Raw genomic sequence first — 19447 nt, forward strand, 5'->3', positions numbered from 1 at the left:
GTCGGGAATTGAAAAATATAACTTACTTAGGGATGATATTAGCAAATCTTTGCAGTAAAAATAGATCACGAATTTAAATTGAAGTCATTTTTGAGAGTATAGGCTTGTTTCGGGTGGATTGAATGATTCTTGGTTATTCATTTTTTCATTTTGGTACAGTTCATTTGCTTTAATGATGTGATTCACTGGAAATCATATGAGTTGAAACTATATTTTCTGAGTTTAGTTCTTTTTACCAATATTTCAATTACTATATGCCTGTAGTGGGGTGATTGATAAATATTTACATATTAAAAATCTTTGGGGTTTGGAGATTGTTATTTAATAATTTGTATCTTGATTTGTTATTCTATCATATGTAAGTAAAATGTATATTTTATGCCGTTTATGAGTAAAATAATAGATTTTAAAACTATTTAAAAATAGTTACAATTAGGAACTTCAGGTTCTGGTCTTGATGAAATTATTATATTTGCTTCCAGCAAATATATAAGTGACTGGATTCAGTTAGCACAGCTGAGGACTCAGGTTACAAGAGAGAGGAGAACAGATGTGGTCGCCTCCACGTTCATCCCTGCTTCCTCCTGGGGATACTTTCCAAAGGATGACACAGGGAGGGAAAGTCCTGAACTGCCAATGGCAGACTCTCTTAGCAGAGGAAGCAGAGATCAGAGTTAAAGAATAGAGAGAGAGCTGCAATTGTGGGTTAGGACCCTGCAGAGGAGGATGGAGGATGAACCCCAGAAAACTTAAAAAAGAGTACTGGTGAGTGTTTTGCATACAACAAGGCTTAGCAGAAACGGTCCCTGTAGTAAGGTCAACTGAATGGCGACTTCAAAAGGAGTTGAAAAATGCTGGGAAATATTGGAACTCCGACTAGCCATTGTGGGAAAGAGCATGCTGCATGCCCTATGCTTTCAGCTGAGACTTCAGAAAGATCAAGCCATAGGAACAGGACTGTTCTAGTCACAGAGGAAAGGTTAATGTAAAGTTCACATGGTGAATCTCCAACCCATGTACCTCTGGAATCAGCCTGATCCACCTCTTCAGAAATTATTCCACAAGATAGACAAATTAACTCAAAAGATAGACAACCTAATTCAGATTCTCATTAACAAAACATTCACAATATCTAGCAAAAAATCATTACACTTGCGAAAAAAAAGAAAATGTGACTCATTGCAGGTTTTAAAATGTTGACAACAATTAGTATCTGAAATAAAAAAAAAATTACCAGATGGATTTAGCAGCAAATTGCCTACTCTAGGAAAACGAATAAGTGACCTTGAAGATAGACCAATCTAAACTGTTCAAATGAAAGTACAGAGAGAAAACAGAACAAAAAGAAAAAATCGACAACTCTGTATTATACTCTGGGACAAGATCATGTAGTCAGTCAATTGTGTTCTTGCAGGTACGGAAGGAGAAAGGTCAGAGAGATTAGGGCAGGAAAGTATCAGAAGAATTAATGGCCAAACAGTTTTCCAACTTTGTGGAAAAATATAAACCCACAGATCCCAGAAGCTCAACAAATCCTAAGCAAGATTAACACAAAGAAAATTAACACTAAGATAGTTCGTTATTAGGTTTCTAAAAACCAAAGAAAAAAATCTTAGAAATATCCACATAGGCTACAGTGAAATAGTGATAAAAAAATTATCACTGACTTCTCATCAGAAACCGTGCAAGTCAGAAATCAGTGAGTGTCTTCTTGAAAGTGCTTGAAAATCCAGAAATTATCATACAGAATTTTGTATTAACTAAAAATATCCTTTGAAATGAATACATACAGAGGTATTTTCAAATGATCTAAAGATGAATTTATTACCACTGTACTTGCATTTCAAATGTTGTAGAAAGTTTTTCAAGCCCAAGGAAAATTATACCAGATAGTAACTCAGTTCTGCAAGAAAAATTAAAGAGCAAGAAATTAAAAATGTGAGCAATGTAAAATATTTTTCTCATCTTTAAGGTTACTTATTTTTAATGGATTTAAAAAATTAACATTTAAAGCAGAAACACTAGTTAAATATCTTGGTTTTATAATCTATTTAGAGGTAAAATGTATGGCAGATGCGTAATGGATAGGAGGGTAAATGAAACTGTATTGTTGTAATTTTCTTCTATCATTCATGAAGAAGTACAATGTTCAGGATGGAGTATGATAAGTTAAGGATGCATAATTTAATTCCTAAGTCATTATATTTTAAAAGCCAGTAGCAGGAATAAAATCAAATGTTGAATAACCGTTTGACTAATCCAAAGAAAACAGGAAAACAAGAAGGGAAGAAAAAAGAACATGGAGGAAGAAAAGATAAAGAACAAAGCAAAGATAGGATGACTATAACACAAACGGCAAGATGATAGATATATATCAACCACATAAATAATCACCTTAGGTATTAATGACTCAACACTGATTAAAAGGCAGAGATCCATGCTGGATTAACAACAAAACTATACAGGTTCTATAGGTGTATTTTATGTTAAATTATTACTTTGTAATTCCTAAAGAATTTCAAACTTTTAGCAAAGTTGTAAGAATAAGTATAGTATGTAGTACCCATGTACCTCCATGTTTATCCACTGTTAAACACCTTACACTTTATCAAGTGCTCTTCTGTATATATATATGTGTATATATATATATATATATGCACACACATCAAATATTTTTCTTTGAAAAGCTGAAAGCTGTTTATCTAATTTACTATTTCCTAGTTTTTTCATATAAGAAATCCACCTAGAATCAGGCATTATATTTAGTCTCCATTAAACTCAAACGTTTCTATTCTTTCTTTTCTTTTTGTCACTGGCATTTTGAAAAATATACTTTCTCATTTAACAAAGGTTTCTTATTTTGAGTTTAAAAGACACATCACAAAGAATAAGAAATCAGATGCTCTTCCTAGTATGCAGAAGCCAGGGAATTCTAGGAGGGAGTCTAGACAAAGAAGGGGATACTATAGATGAGCAAATAAGGCGGCCTAACTGAGGGGGTGGGGGAGGGAAGAGGGAAATTCCATAGTGTACATGATGTACATTAACAAACATATCAAAGTCATTTTCGAAGCCAAGTATGAGAAGGAGGTAAGGGGGAGGAAGTAGGGTGGGAATTGCGTAAGAGCTAATTGGGTGATGTGTGTATGTATGCCTCCACCATCTTGTACTCCATTAAGATGTATGACTATAACGTACCAATAAAAAAATACATATAAAGATATAGATAAAGTAAAATTTTAATAATTGAAAGAGATGTTCCATGAAACACTAATAACTAATATTACCCAAACATATCAGACATTATTAGAATATATATAATTATGAAATGGAATTGTTTCTATCATAGTTCTTATGGTATTTAAAACTATAGTACATTAAGCCTTCCAAAGTTTGTTTAGGACTATGTAATCCTACTCTGACAACAAGCTTCTAAAATATTTTCTCAAAAGGTTCTTATGATCTTTGTCTTTGGCTAAATCTGACTAATATTCTAAATTTAAAAAGCCCACATGAAAAGCCAGATGTCATAGCATATGCCTGTATGTAATAGTGAATGCCTGTAATTCCAGTACTTAGGAGGCTGAGACAAGAGTATTACAGGTTTGAGACCAGTCTCAGCAAGAGTGAGATTCTCAACACATTAGTGAGACTCTGTTAAAAAAAAAAATATATATATGTATATATATATATGGCCTGAGGGTGTGTGTAGCTCCGTAATAGAATGCCCCTAGGTTTAGTTCCTAGTAACACAAAAAGTATAAAAGAACCCTCCCAAACCATCATGAAGAATATATTATGTTGTGAAGAAAATATCATGCCTTTCTTTATTGATTTTGACTTTATCAAATGCATATAATCCCTACTCTTATGAAAGAACCCACATTTCATATTGAATATGATTATTATAAACTAAGCAACTTTAAATTTTACCAGAAATTAATAGCTAAAATGTATAAATATTAAAAGGATGTGTTTCTGGCTTAACAAATGAGATACCTGTCATATGTGCAGTTTAAAATACATAATTTGGGAGGGCTATTTTTATATTATGTAATGAGTTATTTATTTATTTAGATAGCTGTAATGAGGTAATTTTTATGTTATAAAATTCACCCATTTAAAGCATGAATTTCACTGTTGTTTAGAATATTTATGCTATGTGTGGTGGCGTGTGCTTGTAATCACAGTACTTAGGAGGCTGAGACAGGAGGACAGCAGTTCGCAGACAGCCTCGGCTATTTAGTGAGCCCCTTTGCAACTCAGTGAGACCCTGTTTCAAAATAAAGAATAAAAATTAGGGCTGGAGGAATAGCTCAGAGGTAGATTGTCCCTGGGTACCATCGCTGTTACTGCAAAAAAAAAAAAAAAAAAGGAATATTTATGAAATTGTTCAACCATCACCATCATAACTTTGGAGTATCTTTATTATCTCAGAAGAAAACTGTTTCTATTAGCAGTTATTTCCCGTTCCCCACTCCCTGTAGCTTAGTCCTGGGCTACTGCTCATTAATATTTTTAGGAATCACATATTTTTTTTATCATGAATCCTTAGTTTTTTTTTTTTTTTTTTTTTTTTTTTTGGTGGTACTGGGGTTCCTGGAAGCCCTCCTTCCTCTGGGCTACACTCCCAGACCTATTTTTTTTATATTTTTGAAACAGGGTCTCTTACGCCAGCACGGCTGGCTTCGAACCTGCGCGATCCTCCTGTCTCCGCCTCCCAAGCGCGGGGATTACAAGCGTGCGCCACCACGCCCGGCAAATCCTTAGTTTTTATGCATTTGTTTTTCTCTAATATGGATCCTTGGAAGTTTTTCAATTTAAGAGAAGGTAGACAAGATCAGGTTAAGACACGAAGGAGGAATCAGTTGTGTGTTGTATCTGTCAGGAACTTGTAGTCTCCAAATTCTACACTTGCCAATACTGTCACAATTTCATATTAATTCGTACATAGAACAATGACATAAGCTATTTGACAGATATAGAACATAAAACTGAAATGGATCCAGTAATACAAGGCGAGAAGTCTAGCATAAAAATACCATTTCATTTCATGTATTTTAATTGGTTTGAGGTAAAGATATGACAATGTTCTTTGTCTTCTCCCTTTCTTCTCCTCCTTTCTTTTTCTCACACTTTTAGTGGTCTGTTCTTCTCAGTTTTTTCCTTAAATGTATTTTGAAAGGATGATCTATTTAATACTTAATTAATTGTTGATTGTTTCTGCATTACGTATTTACTCATGTTTATTAATCCATAGTTTTGAGAAAAAACATTTTTTGAGAAAGTGGTTCATCTAGTTATGTTATTACTGTAAATAATATTGTGAATACAATTTGAAAAAAGTTTTTTAGGTTTCTGTCTTTTCTATTTCCCTCGTAATTTTTCTAGGTTTCCCAGTATTGAACAATAGTAGGCAGTACACTCAAGGGTAAGTTGGCTATCCAATGACAGATACACATGTGAACTAATGTTGCTAAGTGTAAGACCATTACTTGGTGGAATATGTAGGTTATTCATCCTAAGGCTATTGTATTGGAAAGACTCAGGAAGGCTTTTGAGATGGATGGTGAATCACATCTTTGGAAGATCACAGAGGTAGAGAAAGTAAGGAACAGTACTCCAGATAAGTGGAGGACTACTGAAAATCGTCATGAAAACTACTTCATGAAAATCTAATGAGATAATATTGGTAAGTGGCAGACAAGGAGTGAATGGACAAGGGTCTTCAGGGCTAAGAAGAAGCCTTTAGATGCAACTGGAGGTTTAATCTCCGGACTAGAAAATAAGTTTGGATAAGTAGATTTGAGCGCAGGTTATGGAAAACCTTTAGAGCCATCTAAGTAGTTTGTGATATGTCTTCGGACTCATGAAGCTGGCTGCATGTTAGATTTACCTAGGAATTGACTTTTAAACTCACCCCAAACCTTCTGAATGAGGACCATTGTGGATCTGCGTTTATTTTAACTCATAGGGTGATTCAGATATTATTGTTCGGTATGCTGTATCATTGCTGTGGGCCACTGGTTCTCAAAGTATGTTTTCTGGACCAGAAACGACAATGTTAGCTGGAAAAATGTTAAAATGTGAATTCTTATTGTGCCTTTGACTTATTGAAGCAAAATTCTAGAGGTGGAGCCTTACAGTCTATTTTAACTATTCCTTAATGTGATTCTTATGTATGCTTAAGTTTGACAACCATTGCTGTAGAATATACTAGCATATTGGGGATTTTGATTGGGATGAGCTGAGATGGAGGAAGATTCACGCGGTAGAGTGTAAAGGACCAAGCGGATAGTCTAGAGAGTAAGGCCTACGGACTACTTTGGAACCTAATGGAGAGTCTGTGAGTTATATTACTTGAGATATTGTCCAATAGTAAAGAAACAATGCAGGTTCTTATGATAGAAGAACACAAAGGAGAGATCAAGATCTGTAACCTTTTGGAAAGTATTTTAGAAAATCACAAAAAGATAGAGTTGACCAAGTTGTCAGCTTGGTTTCCAATAGGACAGGTATTTAACGATGGTTTTGTTAAGTTATTAGAACCAATTATCTGCTAAGTACTGAGAAATAAAGATAAACACAACATAAAGAGCACACTTCATTGGATCGAGGGATACCCTGCAGTAGTGTATATTTTTCTATTAAATTCATTGTTAGTGATCTTTTGTACAACTAGTAATGCAGGAGAGCCCTGGCTAGGATATGTGTGATGTTTGCCTATATGAAAGGTGAAGGATAGAAGATTTTAATTTTACTTTCCATTTTGAATTTTTTTGTGGAGAGCCAATTTAGTTTTATATGCTGGGTCCACGAATGATCTTTAGGTTGAAAATTACTCCTGGAGAATAAAATTACAGGCAACAATGGATGCCTACAGTTAAGCCTGTAATAGTATAAATGAAAATGATGAGATAAGATGACGAATGGAGTTGTGTTTAGAGTTTGAATTTCAGTGTTTCTTTGAATGGGAAATGTTTCTTGCTAAAAAATTGAAACATTTCTTTGTATATTAAATTTTGGCAAAGAAAACAATTCTTATCTTCGGAAGACTCTAACAGTCTTTTTTCCGCTGGAACCCGGGCTTCCCTGGCAGGCGGAACCCATCCTGTAGTGGGAAGGCTCATTTGTCTCAGTGTGTTTGTGTCTGGAAACAGACAGTGAGGAGACAAGGCTACAGCTATCACAGTAACAAGGTGTCACAGTTTTCTCCTGGTGTCAGCCCTGTGACCACACACCATTGCACTCCTTTCTCGGTTTTTACTCTTTTGAAGCTGTGATAATAGAAATACATGTTTTTGCCCTTCTGAGCAGCAGCAGCACCTTCCAAAATGTCACCTACTTGGTGACATGCCTGTCACATTGTTGGCTGCAGGTTTTCAAGTGTTTAAGCTACACTAGAAACAAAATACTCATTTCTTGTTGAGTTCCAGGTAACAGAGAAAATCAGAGGACCCCTTTCACCCATCCCACCCTCGAGTGGTTATGATTCTGAAAAAGAATATAGGTTTTTCATATCTCATTTCAGAGCAAAACTGTCCACCGAGCCACTGTTGGCTGCCATGTGTGACTCTGGCGGGCCGAGAGTGTCCAGGGATGAAGGCAGTGGTTTCTTCTCGGCAGCTGTGACTCCCAGAACAAGTTAATTCACTTTTTTGTACTTGGTTTCTTTTCCCAGAAAGTAACAGAGACAGAATATAAAATAATTTTACTTTTGTTAACTGCCACATGAATGTTTAAATAGTGATAAAATTAACCTCATGCAGAAAGAAAGTTGGCTGTCAGGTCAGAAAATCCACAAACTTATCTGTCCTGATCTGTGACCTGGAGGGGTTTCCAAGGAAGCGTGTAATTTCTATTTTGAATCCAGGCCTAGAACTGGGTTATTCTTAGGTTTTGTTCTATTTGATATTTTGGCTTGCTGAAGATTCCTTACCTTTAATTAGCCTTGCAATTAGTCTTACAATTAGCCTTACAATTAGCCTTCTTTGTATTGCAGGCCGGATAACCTGTGAGAGTATCCCCGCGCAAATACATTTTCTTCATTTCTGAGCCTTTAGAACTTCTTGATGGCCTCTATTCTGGGCAGCATAGCAACACCAGGCTCTCAGCCAGGCCATGGAGTGTCCGGAGAGGTGCTTGTTCCTGGAATTCTTGTTTTGTCTTGCCAGTGGACAACATGCTGCACAATGGGTAGAATTCATTACCATTTGAAAGTGAAATCGAAAACCTTCTAGATCAGAGTCGGCTTCTGTAGTCCAGGATTCTCCCTGTGTTCTTCAAGTAGGGCCTGATGGGCAGCCAGGGAGATCACTCCAGCCCCTGGTGCAGATATGACAAATACACAAGTCAAGGGCCAGGTGACTGAGGTTCGGTGAAGCCTGATGCAAATATGAATAGCTTAATCACCAAGCCAAACTTGAGAAAATAGTGTCTTGGCAGGGGATGCCCCAGAACAGGCAGCAGGTCTGCCTTCCCTAAATTCCTAGATACCCAAGATGAGTCTTGGCTTGATTTCACCTTAGTCTAAAGAACCCATAGGGTAGAAATGGCAGCCCTTTACCTTCTAGCCCTTCTCCCCCAATCCTTGTCTCCTTGTCTGGTTTTGTGTAACATTTTAGAGGATGGACAGTTACAGGCCCTGCACCCGGGCAGAGTTGTGTTACTACTGGTGCTTTAAATGTTCCCGTCTGGATTTGGCCACCTAGGCCCAAGCAAGAGGCTGTAATAAGTGGTGGTGACCAGTAGTTAAGAGGAGAGATGTGATAGAGCATCATTATATGATTCGCCATGGCCTTCACCGGCATTGCTCATGTCTACCAGAGAAGACTTCAGAGCCACAGGCATACTTTTTGAGGTTGTAATCTTTGCTTTCTTTACATGCCTTTCTTAAGCCTGTTCTGAGTCTTGGAAGTGGTGCGCATGTCTGTATTCTTGACCATAGTGATCGATCTTTGGCTTGATTTTCTGTTGCTTCAAATCATATTATTCAGAAATTTTGTGGTCTGAGAAGACGACTGCCATTCAGCGTCTCAGTTTTGTAAGTCAGAATTTAATGACAGTGTGATTTTGAACAGTGCTACTCTACACAGCGTTGGCTGGGACTGTCCACGTGGCCGCTCAGCTGCCATGTGAACTGGGTGAGAAGGTTTAAGAAGATGTCACTGTGCATCTAGCACCTTTGTTCTCCTCCTACCGGCATCTCTCTCCACATGACCTCGTAGCAGAGTGGCCGCAGGGTATTCAGACTTCTAACAGGATGGTTGGCTTCCGCAAGGGAGCATTGGGAAGGGTGAAGGCTGCAGAATTTTGAGGCCCAGCCTTGGCTATTCTGTGGTGTCACATCGGCTACATGGTTTCTACTAAAAGGTGCAGCTCAGATTCAAGTGGAGAGGAAGTAGGGTCCATTCTGTGGGAAGAGTGGCAAAGAATTCACAGCTCTCTTTTCTCAAAGCAGCGTGGTGGGGTTTGTACGTTTGCTTTTATAGGTCCTCTGGAGTCTGACATTGCCATGAATTATTGTCCTTCAATCTCTATCATAAAATAAAGGTCAACATTTTTCTTTGTGGACTTCTTTTTAATTGGGTAGAGAATATTTTAATGATGAACAGGTTCAAATTTCACCAGTTTCATCATATTAAAGACAAGATATATTTAAGAAAATGCACGTCTTTTGCAATATTTCTTTATTACAGTGAGTTTATGGAAATTCTTATAGTAATTACAATATAATTTTCACTTTAAATTCAGGCACTGAAATGATTTCCTTTTTTTTTTTTTTTTGGTGGTATTGGGGTTCCTGGAAACCCTTCTACCTCTGGGCTACACTCCCAGACCTATTTTTATACTTTTTTATTTGGAAACAGGGTCTCTAAGTCAGTGTGACTGGCTTCGAACCTGCGCGAACCTCCTGTCTCTGCCTCCCAAGCCCGGGGATTACAAATGTGTGCTACCATGCCCGGCTTGAAATGATTTTTTTTTTTTTACAACTTATTAATCTCGTTTACCTCTTGGTTGTTACCATTTTTCATATTGTCTCTTTTTTTGCAGATGGAGAAACTGAAATAATAAGTTTTATGTTTTTAGCAAGAAGGAGTTAAGTGTAAAATGTGTCTTGCACTACTTTTCTTTAAAAAAATCTTAAATGATTGATTTGCATGCCTACTTTGACTTATACTTTGGCATTTTTATATTTATACATTTTCTTTTTCTGGTACTGGGGATTGAACCCAAGGATATTCTACCTCTGAACCATACCTCTAGCCCTTTGTATTTTATTTTCAAACAGGGACTTACTAAGTTGTGAGGGTCTTGCCAAGTAGTTGAGGCTGGCCTTAAACCTTGATCCTTCTCTCTCAGCTTCTCAAGGACTAGGATTGTGTGTACCAGCACGACTAGATGGCATTTTGACATTTAACTTGAGAGAACCTGTGTTTTTCTTTTAGTTGATTCATTTAGTTGAAATGATTTTAGGTCATATATTTTTTTAAAGGAAGACTTTGTGCTCAGAAATGTTTCTCACCAGGTTTGTATAGAATTGTATTTATACCTGTACATATGCAGATATGATTATTTTCAAATTGTGAAGATTCAGAATTTTAAGCTTAAAAGAATAGTAGTTAGTACCTGCATAGAGATTTGGCTTTTCTTATTTTACAATGCCAGAGATTTTCATAAATACATTAAGATTGGTTGGCATTGCCGTGCATGGTCAAGAAATCAGGGTTATTGCAGTTAAGCTTTTGTCATAGGTTTGGATTAGATCATGTGAACGATCTGAAGAGTTGGGTAGTCACAGCGGTCATTGGGTTTTCCTCCAACCTCTCTGCCTTTTCTGGCTCTGTGACCAGTATAGAATAGCTGGATTCCTGTCCTCCTCTCTTCTCCCTCCTTTCTTTCCATATTTTCAGAGGTAGTTGTTTCCTCTGACTATCCTGCTTTTATGAAATGGAAGCCGGCGGTGAGCACAGAGACTGGCGATGGCCTTTTCTCTGAGGCTCAGCCGAGTGCTCTCTGCATTCACATCTCAGTCACTCTGAACTTCTTCGTGATGTGTGACGAGGATGCACCAAGGAACAAGTGTGTGCCATTGATCTCCATGTACAGATTCTGGTCAGCTTTATAGTAGTGGTACAATGACAGCAAACAGATCATTTCTATTTCTGACCTAAGTATTTGAGAATGTTGACAAATATGATATTTCATCCAAGAACTCTTTTGGCTGACAAAAGGTCACATTGCAATGTTCATTATTATTGACTCTTATTATGAAAGGGGGTTTCCTGGGTGGCTTTTTACTTTCTCAATCTATTACTTTTATGTGTTTTCTGTATAATAGTTCAGTTTTTTTTAATTGAGGAGAAAATAAACTTCCTCTTTTGTAACATATATTTCTTTTTACAAAATTAGAGGAATTATTTTAATCTGCAGGGAGTTTAACATAAAAGGGAATAATATAGAGCGATTTATGGTCCCATGGAAAAGTGTTCCGTATGTGCACAGTGCTAGAGAAGACCACAGAAGGGTGAGGTTAGAGTGGGGAAAGTAGTGACTTCACTGGCAAGGTGGGACTTGGGACAATTTATAATGGTGAGGGCTCCACATATTCTGTAACTAGAGAGCTTAGGAGAAGGGAAGATTTTTACTTACTCTTCTTATAAAGTATCACCTCTCATCCCCAATAGTAAGATTAATTAATTTTGGGAAATAGAGAAATCTTTGAAGAAGATACTAGGCAGTTTGAACTTGGTCCTTCAGGATGTCATCCACCATTTTAGTTTTTTTTTCATTATGAAAACTTTCCAACATTCATATATAGATAGACTGGTATAATGGATTCCCGTGAATGTATCATCCAGTGTTACAAGTTTCAGCTGTTATCATTTTATGGCTAATACTGTTTTATTTCTCCCTCTACTCTCCTCCTCCTCCCTATTTTAAAACAACCCTAGAGGTCATATCATTTTATCTATATTTCAGTATGTGTCTCTAAAGGATAATAATACTTTTTAAAAAGCATAGCCATATCTAAGCACAAAAGTTCTGTATTAAAATCCAGTCAATGTTCACATTTCCAGTTATCTCTGATGTGATAATTATGTTTTCCACAGTTGTATGAATCAGAATCCAAACAAAGTTTGAATATTACAATTTGATAAGTTTCTGAAGACTCTTTTAATCTATAATTTCTCCCTTCATCTCACATTTTGTTTTTGCTCCTTGGGTTTATTTATTGAAGAAGTCAGATCATTGATCTTGCAGGATTTCCCTTTGCTTTGTGTCTTTTGCTATCTACTTTTGTCCTATAACTTGGGTCTAGAGGCATGATCAGATTTAAGTTGACATTGGGAGGCATGCTTACTTCATAGGTGACGGATGCTATCCTTTTTTTTTTTTTTGGGTAGAGGAATTATACAGTGAAGGTAATGTTTTACTCCGCAATAGTGTATTAAATTAGTGAAGAAGGAAATAGAGTTAGAAAGCAAGTTCAATCAGTGTAGGATAGGAAGGAGGACATTGAAAAGGAAGGGGAAAAATAATAGGGATATCAAGAAAAAAAAAGAATGACCTTGTAAAACTTTTTCCTACTAGCATTCTTAACAAGTGAAGAATCATAAGTCAGGGTGAAGTTTTGAACCTGGATGACCAGGAATTAGGATGAGGGAGGTGGCATTTTGTGTGTATTAAAATTGAGGTATTGGCTGAAGGTCCCTGTATAATTGTGTTATAGGTGGCAAGACTGAGCCTGAGAGGCTAGAGCCAAAAATAGGAATCTAGAGGTCTATATGGCTGGGGGTAACAGGTGAAGTTACACAAAGGGACAGCTCAAAAACAGTAATGATGTGAGCAGTACTTTCTTTTTTTATTTTTATTTTTTGTAGTACTGACTGGAGGTGGAACCCAGGGGCTTTTCTACCTCTGGGCTACACTCCCAGACCTATTTTATACTTTATTTGGAAACAGGGTCTCACTAAGTTGCTGAGAGCCTCGCTCAGTAGCTGAGGCTGGCTTTGAACCTGTGAGATCCTCCTGTCTCAGCCTTCCAAGCCCTGGGATAACAAGCGTGCGCCACCACCCCCGGCCTCCTTAAATAGTGTATCAGCTCAGTTCTCCATATTTGCTAAGCAGATATGGCCCCTAGAGAATGGAGTTTCTTGTGGCGATCCACATTTTGTCGTTTTTCTTTTTCTGCATTTTTACATCCTGTGTGATATGGCAGCATATTTTCGAGCAAGACCCAGATGCTGTTGATGTCAAGGGTAGGAGATGTCAGAAGCTGGAGATGCCTTTGAGAATGTGGGCTGATGTCTTAGAGAGGAAAAAAATGTTAGGTCGGCAAAGAGAGCCTGGGAGAAAGTGAAGAAGCAGAGAAAGCAGGAGAGGAAGCATCTGAGGCCAGCTCTAAGGAGGAGGGCGAGGAGGAGAGGCACTGGATGCACCAGCTGAGCATTCTTTATCTCCCTAGTAGCTTCTGTATCTGCCAGCCTGACCTATCCATGACTGAGAACTGGTTAGTGGGGGGTGGGGAGTAGTTTCTTAATGTCTACCCTATTTCTTCTCTCTTATATCCATCAGAACACAGATAATGTGGTTAATCAGAGGCTATAAAAATTGTATATAATCATAAAAAGTCCTTTCTAACTGAAAGGATTTTAAGAAAATATGTTATTCTAAAATATCCCTTAAACTGTTTAACAGGATCATATTCACTCATCTGTGTTTTATGTATACTTTTGCCTAGAAGGATGGTAAGATACATTTTTGCTATCAAATCTATACTTATCATTCAATGAGGTGTTGAAGAAGGGTACTGGGCTCTTCTTTATAGCCAAATTGTGCTCAAAATCATTTCATTTTTCAATCCTAAGATTTTATAGCAAATATTTTATAGCAAATATTATAGCACTGAAAGGTACAGATTTTTTTTTTTTTTTAATCATCCTGGGCTTCCCAGAAGTATTTGCTGTTGCAAAAGAGTTGTTCACATAAGTGAGTGGAATGAATTTTAAAAAATTAGCTACCTCAAAATTTTGAAGGGTTTTGAAAATATGACATGAGCAACAGCAACACAGTCCACAGCTTTGGATATGATTCTATAGGAAGACGGGGCTGCAGCCAAGTGAGCTACGGCAAATGACGAAGGCTCAGCAAGAAGTAGCCAGCCTCACGGGGGTGATAAACAACAGCACATTAGCTATGTGTTAGCAGCGTGATATGGCAATGAAAAAGGCCAGCACTATTTCTGGCTGTGCTGCACAAAACAGCCCCTCATCCCTGAGTTGGGCTGATCATCCCTCTCCATCCAGTTCTCGGGAGGTAGCATCTGGGAGGCTGCCTGGTGCATTGGGCACGTGTGCACCCGGAAGACAGGCACACGGGTGGGAGGCCCATGCGGAGCATCTGCAGTGAGTAAGGACTTGGGATGCGGCAAGCTCTGTTGCTTTTTAGAGGAAGTGACACGCGTAGGAATGAGCAGGAAAGTAAAGAGATGGTAACCTTTTCAGAGATGGGAAGAGAGAGAAGAAATATTGTCACCGTAAAGTTGGTCACTAAGAAGAGCGTTATGACTCCTCAGTGGTTGGCACTGGTTGACTTTAGAAGGTTATGCAAGCATTTTAACAGACAGCAGATCAGGAGAAAGGGGCTCCTGAGAAAAGTTAAGGAACTGGTTGTTGATGGTCTACTGTGTTTTTATCAAGGGATCCTCATTGGCAATGCTCACTGTCATGGAGCAAGGAATACAAAATAGTAGTAGATTAGTAGGCGAGTGCTTTTAATGGGATATTAAAATGCAAATGCGAAACTCAGAAACAATGGATGAGACTCTACAGTGACCTTTAGAAACATAAATACAAAATAAAGGAATTATTTACTTTCTACAATATTATAAACAAGTATAGCAGGAAGAAATTAAGAAATACAGAATTTTTACAGAATGTCAAGGTATAGTTGTTCAGTGAGAACTACCTGGACCATAGGACCTTCACCTTGGAAAACGGGATTGAATTTCATCAGAGATTTGATCCTGACAGGAGTAAACATGCATCAGTACGGGAATGGGCTGAAAATTTCTGCAGGGACTAATTCATCTTTTCTCTGATTTGGGGTCCTTCTTGATGATCCCTTTACCTGTTTGATCAGAAAGAAATTTCATGTCTTGTTTTTATATACCCAGCCATATTTTAGATGATTTGCTGATTGACATAGCTAAACGTGGTGCTTCATTGCCTTGGGAGTGAACTGGCACCATTCCTCCTGATTTTGTAGAATGACTCCCCTCTGTTTGTGATGCAGTGTTAGGGTTCCTTCTTATAGGTAGATAAATTTGACGGCGTGGGCTATTGTGTATGAAGTCAGTGTTTTCTTGAAAGATACCTTATAATCCAACAGGGTTGCCAGCTAGCCTCTTCAGGATACTTTGGGGTCAGCAAATTTGCAGAAGAGATGGCAGTCTTATTTTCTTCCCTTTCCCCAGATACTTTAAAAGAATGAATATTCAGTGGACTAGGTGATCATAGATTCTTACTCTGTCCTGTAGAAGGTATGATAATTATGATAATTATAGGTTTCTGGATGGGAAAATCTACCAAAGGCTATCTTGACTCCTTACCCTATGGTGAGAATGTATATGACAGTCATTGTCAGAGTGTCATTGCATAATCAAAGTAGTAAACTGAAAAGAGCAAACTAAAATTTAAGTTTTTTACAAATGATTCGTGTTTCCCTGTAATAAACTAATCTGCTGGATAAGGTTTTTTTCTTAGTTTGGCATTCAAAGTGCCCCTACAATTTGTACAAAGTCTATTTTTTCAGGCTTAATTTTACTCTTTTTTCTATAGCAATACTGTGTTCTAATGAAATCAGCCTTTCGCTTTGTCCAGCAAATATGACTCTATCCTTTCTTATCCAGTATATCTATTTGTACTATACATCTTCCCATTGCCTTTGTCCTCATCCCCGAATACCTTTTCCAGTGTGCTCTCTGTCTTATCTATGAAACATTCATTGATCATTTCCTTTCTAAAACCCTGTGCTCATTTGACATATCTAATGGCTATATTTTTCTTCCACTACAGAATCCACATCTTTCCATTTAATCAGATTAAAGTTCCTCTCGAGTACCATTTCTTACATGTCTTTAAATTTCTCACAGTGGTTTTGCACTTTCATTTTTCAATTAATTATTCAGCTAGACTTTAAGCCTGTTGAGAGAGGAGACCATAGTTTATTTACTGTGTGCACACCCCTCTCCTCTACCCACACAGTTTGGCTTCTTGAATGAATAAGCAACATTCAGTACATACCTGTTGATTGCTTGGTTTAAGACTTGCTACAGACTGAATCTGTTCCCCCTTCAACTCATGCCTTGAGGTCTAATCCCCAGGGGGATGGTATTTGGAGGCGGGGCTTTGGGGAGGAACTTAGGTCAAGACAGCAAAGCTCTCATGAATGGAATTGATACCCTCATGAAGGAGGCCTCAAAGAGCTCCCTGGTCCCTTTGGCCATGTCCTGTTACAACAACAATAGGGCTGATTATGAACCAGGAATTTGGTCCTCACCAGGTAATTGATTTTGCCAGTGCCTTGATCTTGGATGTTTCAGCCTTTGGAAACTATGATGGAATAAATTTTGTTGTTTATGAACTACCCATTCTATGGTATTTTATTAGAGTAGTCCAAATTAGGAGAAGAATGAATTTTAAGTGCCTTGTATATATAATGGACTTTATAGACTTAGAAACTGTATCTCGGCAATCACAGGACTGTGAAGGCTTACTCTGCTCACATGAGACCTCCTGCTTTGTCTTAGACTCGCCTGTAGTTACATTCCCTCTATTCGTAGTGTCCCTGTTTGTCAGGCAGATTAGCTCAGCTTTCCAGTTAAGGGAAATGAAAAAATGTTGGCAAGAGACACCATTAACAGTTGAGGCTATTTTAGTATTGTTATTAAACTCATGTGCTCTTATTGGCGGCCATCATTTTCACCTCGCCAATGTTAGATTTGGAAGAAAGGTAAAGAGTTTGGTAGTAGGTTAAGCTAAAATAAAAGTATTCAAGCTTGTCCTTCATTCTTTGGAGAAAAAGACATTTAAAGTTTTCATCTTTATGCAAGGCCTGCTGGCACACACCTATAATCCTAGGATTTCGGAGGCCGAGACAGTAGAAATGCAGGTTTGAAACCAGCCTCAGCACTCTAAGAAGGCCTTCAGCAACTTAATGAGACACTCTTTCCAAATTAAAATAGAGTAGGCCTGAGGGTGTAGCTGAGAGGTTGAATGCTTTTGGGTTCATTCCCCAGTAATATATACATACAAATTGATTTTTCAATTTGCTTATCCTTATTAAATTTTTTCCTCCAAATATTGCCATAGGTGAAATGCATTTGCCATAAGTTATATTTATTTTGTTCAGTGATGTATTTGATGTGGAAGTGTTAAGTCTTTCTTTAGAATCATCCGAGCTTCCATTATGTAATACTTTGGAGTGAAGGCTGGTAACCAGAGCCTGCATTTCACCAGAGGGGCAGCTTCCATTGAGTGGAGTGGAGGTGTCTCCTCAGTATTCTTTGTCAAGTGTTTTGTGGTCCTCTAAGAGGTGAGGTGCTATAGAAATAGAAGGCTTTCATCACAAGTCTTGGCCTACTATACAGAAACATGCTAACATCACTGATGATTTTTTTTTGCATAGTCAAAGAATTAAACAAAAAGTCATATTAATTTTCAGCTCCATTAGAGATGCAAGAATTAAAAAAAAAGAGATGTTTGCCAAACGGGAAGGAACTTAATAGGTAGGAGGAAGAAATTTTAATTTCAAGCTTCAAGTGAATGTTTCAAATAACCTAGGAATAAAAAAGACCCCACTGAATGTGTCTGCCAGTGTCCCTTTTTAAAGACCAGCAATGTTAAAAGGGGAGAAAATGGGAAAAAAAAACCTCACAGGAATATGAAATTAAAAGTGTTATAATTGAATCTGTTTATGATAGTAAATTACTTCTGAGAGCTTCAATTTAAAGATGTCCAAAGAGTCTGTGGTAATTCATTTAATATTACCACGGTCACCAATTCTGTCTATTATTGTTGTTGGTCAAATAGCAGTCTTTTTGCCCTTTTTTGTCATACCTGGTTGCAGTTGAAGATGATGAAAAACCCATTTACTTGTAGAAGGGTAAATGTATAATTCCAGAAGTGAAATAGGGACATTTCAAGCTCTCACATTAAGAGAAGTGTGTGTTTGTAATATCAAAGTGTTCCAGTTTTTCCCCACCCACATGGAAGCACCATCCCAGTCTCCGTGAAAGCTGTGGTTAATCTTCTGGGATCATCAATCAGAGGTTAGAGAGATGAGGAATCATACGCAGTGGAGAGCAGTGCCTTTTCTTTTGAAATCAAAACCGCAGGCAACAGAAACGCTTGAGAGGATCCTCATCCTTCCTATTGATTACACTCTTGATGTTATAGCTGCCCTATTTCACTTCATCCTTAGCCAAACAAAATGCAAATAGGGCATCCTTTCACAATATCAAAGTAGCAAGGGATGAGGATCACAGAATTGTGGCTTTGAATGTACTGAGACGATGTGCATTGAGGCCCTACGTGACTGCTTAAGTTAAACACACACACACACACACACACACACACACACACACACACACACACAGTACTCAGAAAGGAAAATGCTGTCTGTTCATTTGTCTACATTTTTGTGGGGGATCTAATCTGTCAGTGAATCTCCTGGAGTTTCTGCAGAATAAACTTACACTAATTTTGTATGGAAAAGGATGGAGAGACCACAGCGTTTTTCTCTAGGGATTGTTTAGCTCTCAACTCAGCAGATTTTTTTTTTTTTTTAACTTTTTAACTACATGTATACATGGCAATGTGATCATTTTTTTCATGTTTTAATATTGGCCTTTTCTGCCTTTTTATGGGAGATGGCTATTCCTTTGTCTTACCATGAAATTTTCTTGGGTAATACAGTAGCATCAGGACTGATTAGTGGTTCTTAAAGTGTGGTCCCCTGACCAGCAGCATCTACACTATCTGGGATGTGGTGAGAAATTCAAATTCCAGTGTGATGTCCCAGACTTACTGATAGAGAAAATCTTGGAGGCTGGGGCTCCACAGTTGTCTTTAATAGACCCTCCTCATTATTCTGATGTAGAGGAGAACCACAGAATCAAATACTAAACTTTAAAAAAGAAATTCTACTGTTGCTTCAAGAAATATCAACATTTGGACTCATTTATGCTGATGACTGGGTCAAGTTTTAAATATATTATTTCAGCTGGACATGGCAGGGCATGCCCGTAATCCTAATTCTTGGGAGGCCGAGACAAGAGGATTGCAGGTTCGTGGCCCATGTCAGCAATTTACTGAAGCCCTCTGCAACTTAGTGAGACCCTGCTCCAAAATAAAAAAATAAAATAGGGCTGGGGGTGTAGCTC

At 37.7% G+C, this 19447-nt stretch overlaps 1 protein-coding gene across 1 annotated transcript in view; it reads left to right on the top strand.

The window, feature by feature from the left end:
• The window catches only part of EXOC4 (exocyst complex component 4), a gene marked incomplete at both ends in the record, with an annotated part of 858131 nt that overhangs the window by 141212 nt on the left and 697472 nt on the right, over positions 1-19447 (top strand). The gene's annotated exons all lie outside the window — the stretch shown is intronic.

This window comes from Muscardinus avellanarius (assembly GCF_963383645.1).
Source record: "Muscardinus avellanarius genome assembly, chromosome: 9".
Lineage (NCBI taxonomy): Eukaryota > Metazoa > Chordata > Mammalia > Rodentia > Gliridae > Muscardinus > Muscardinus avellanarius.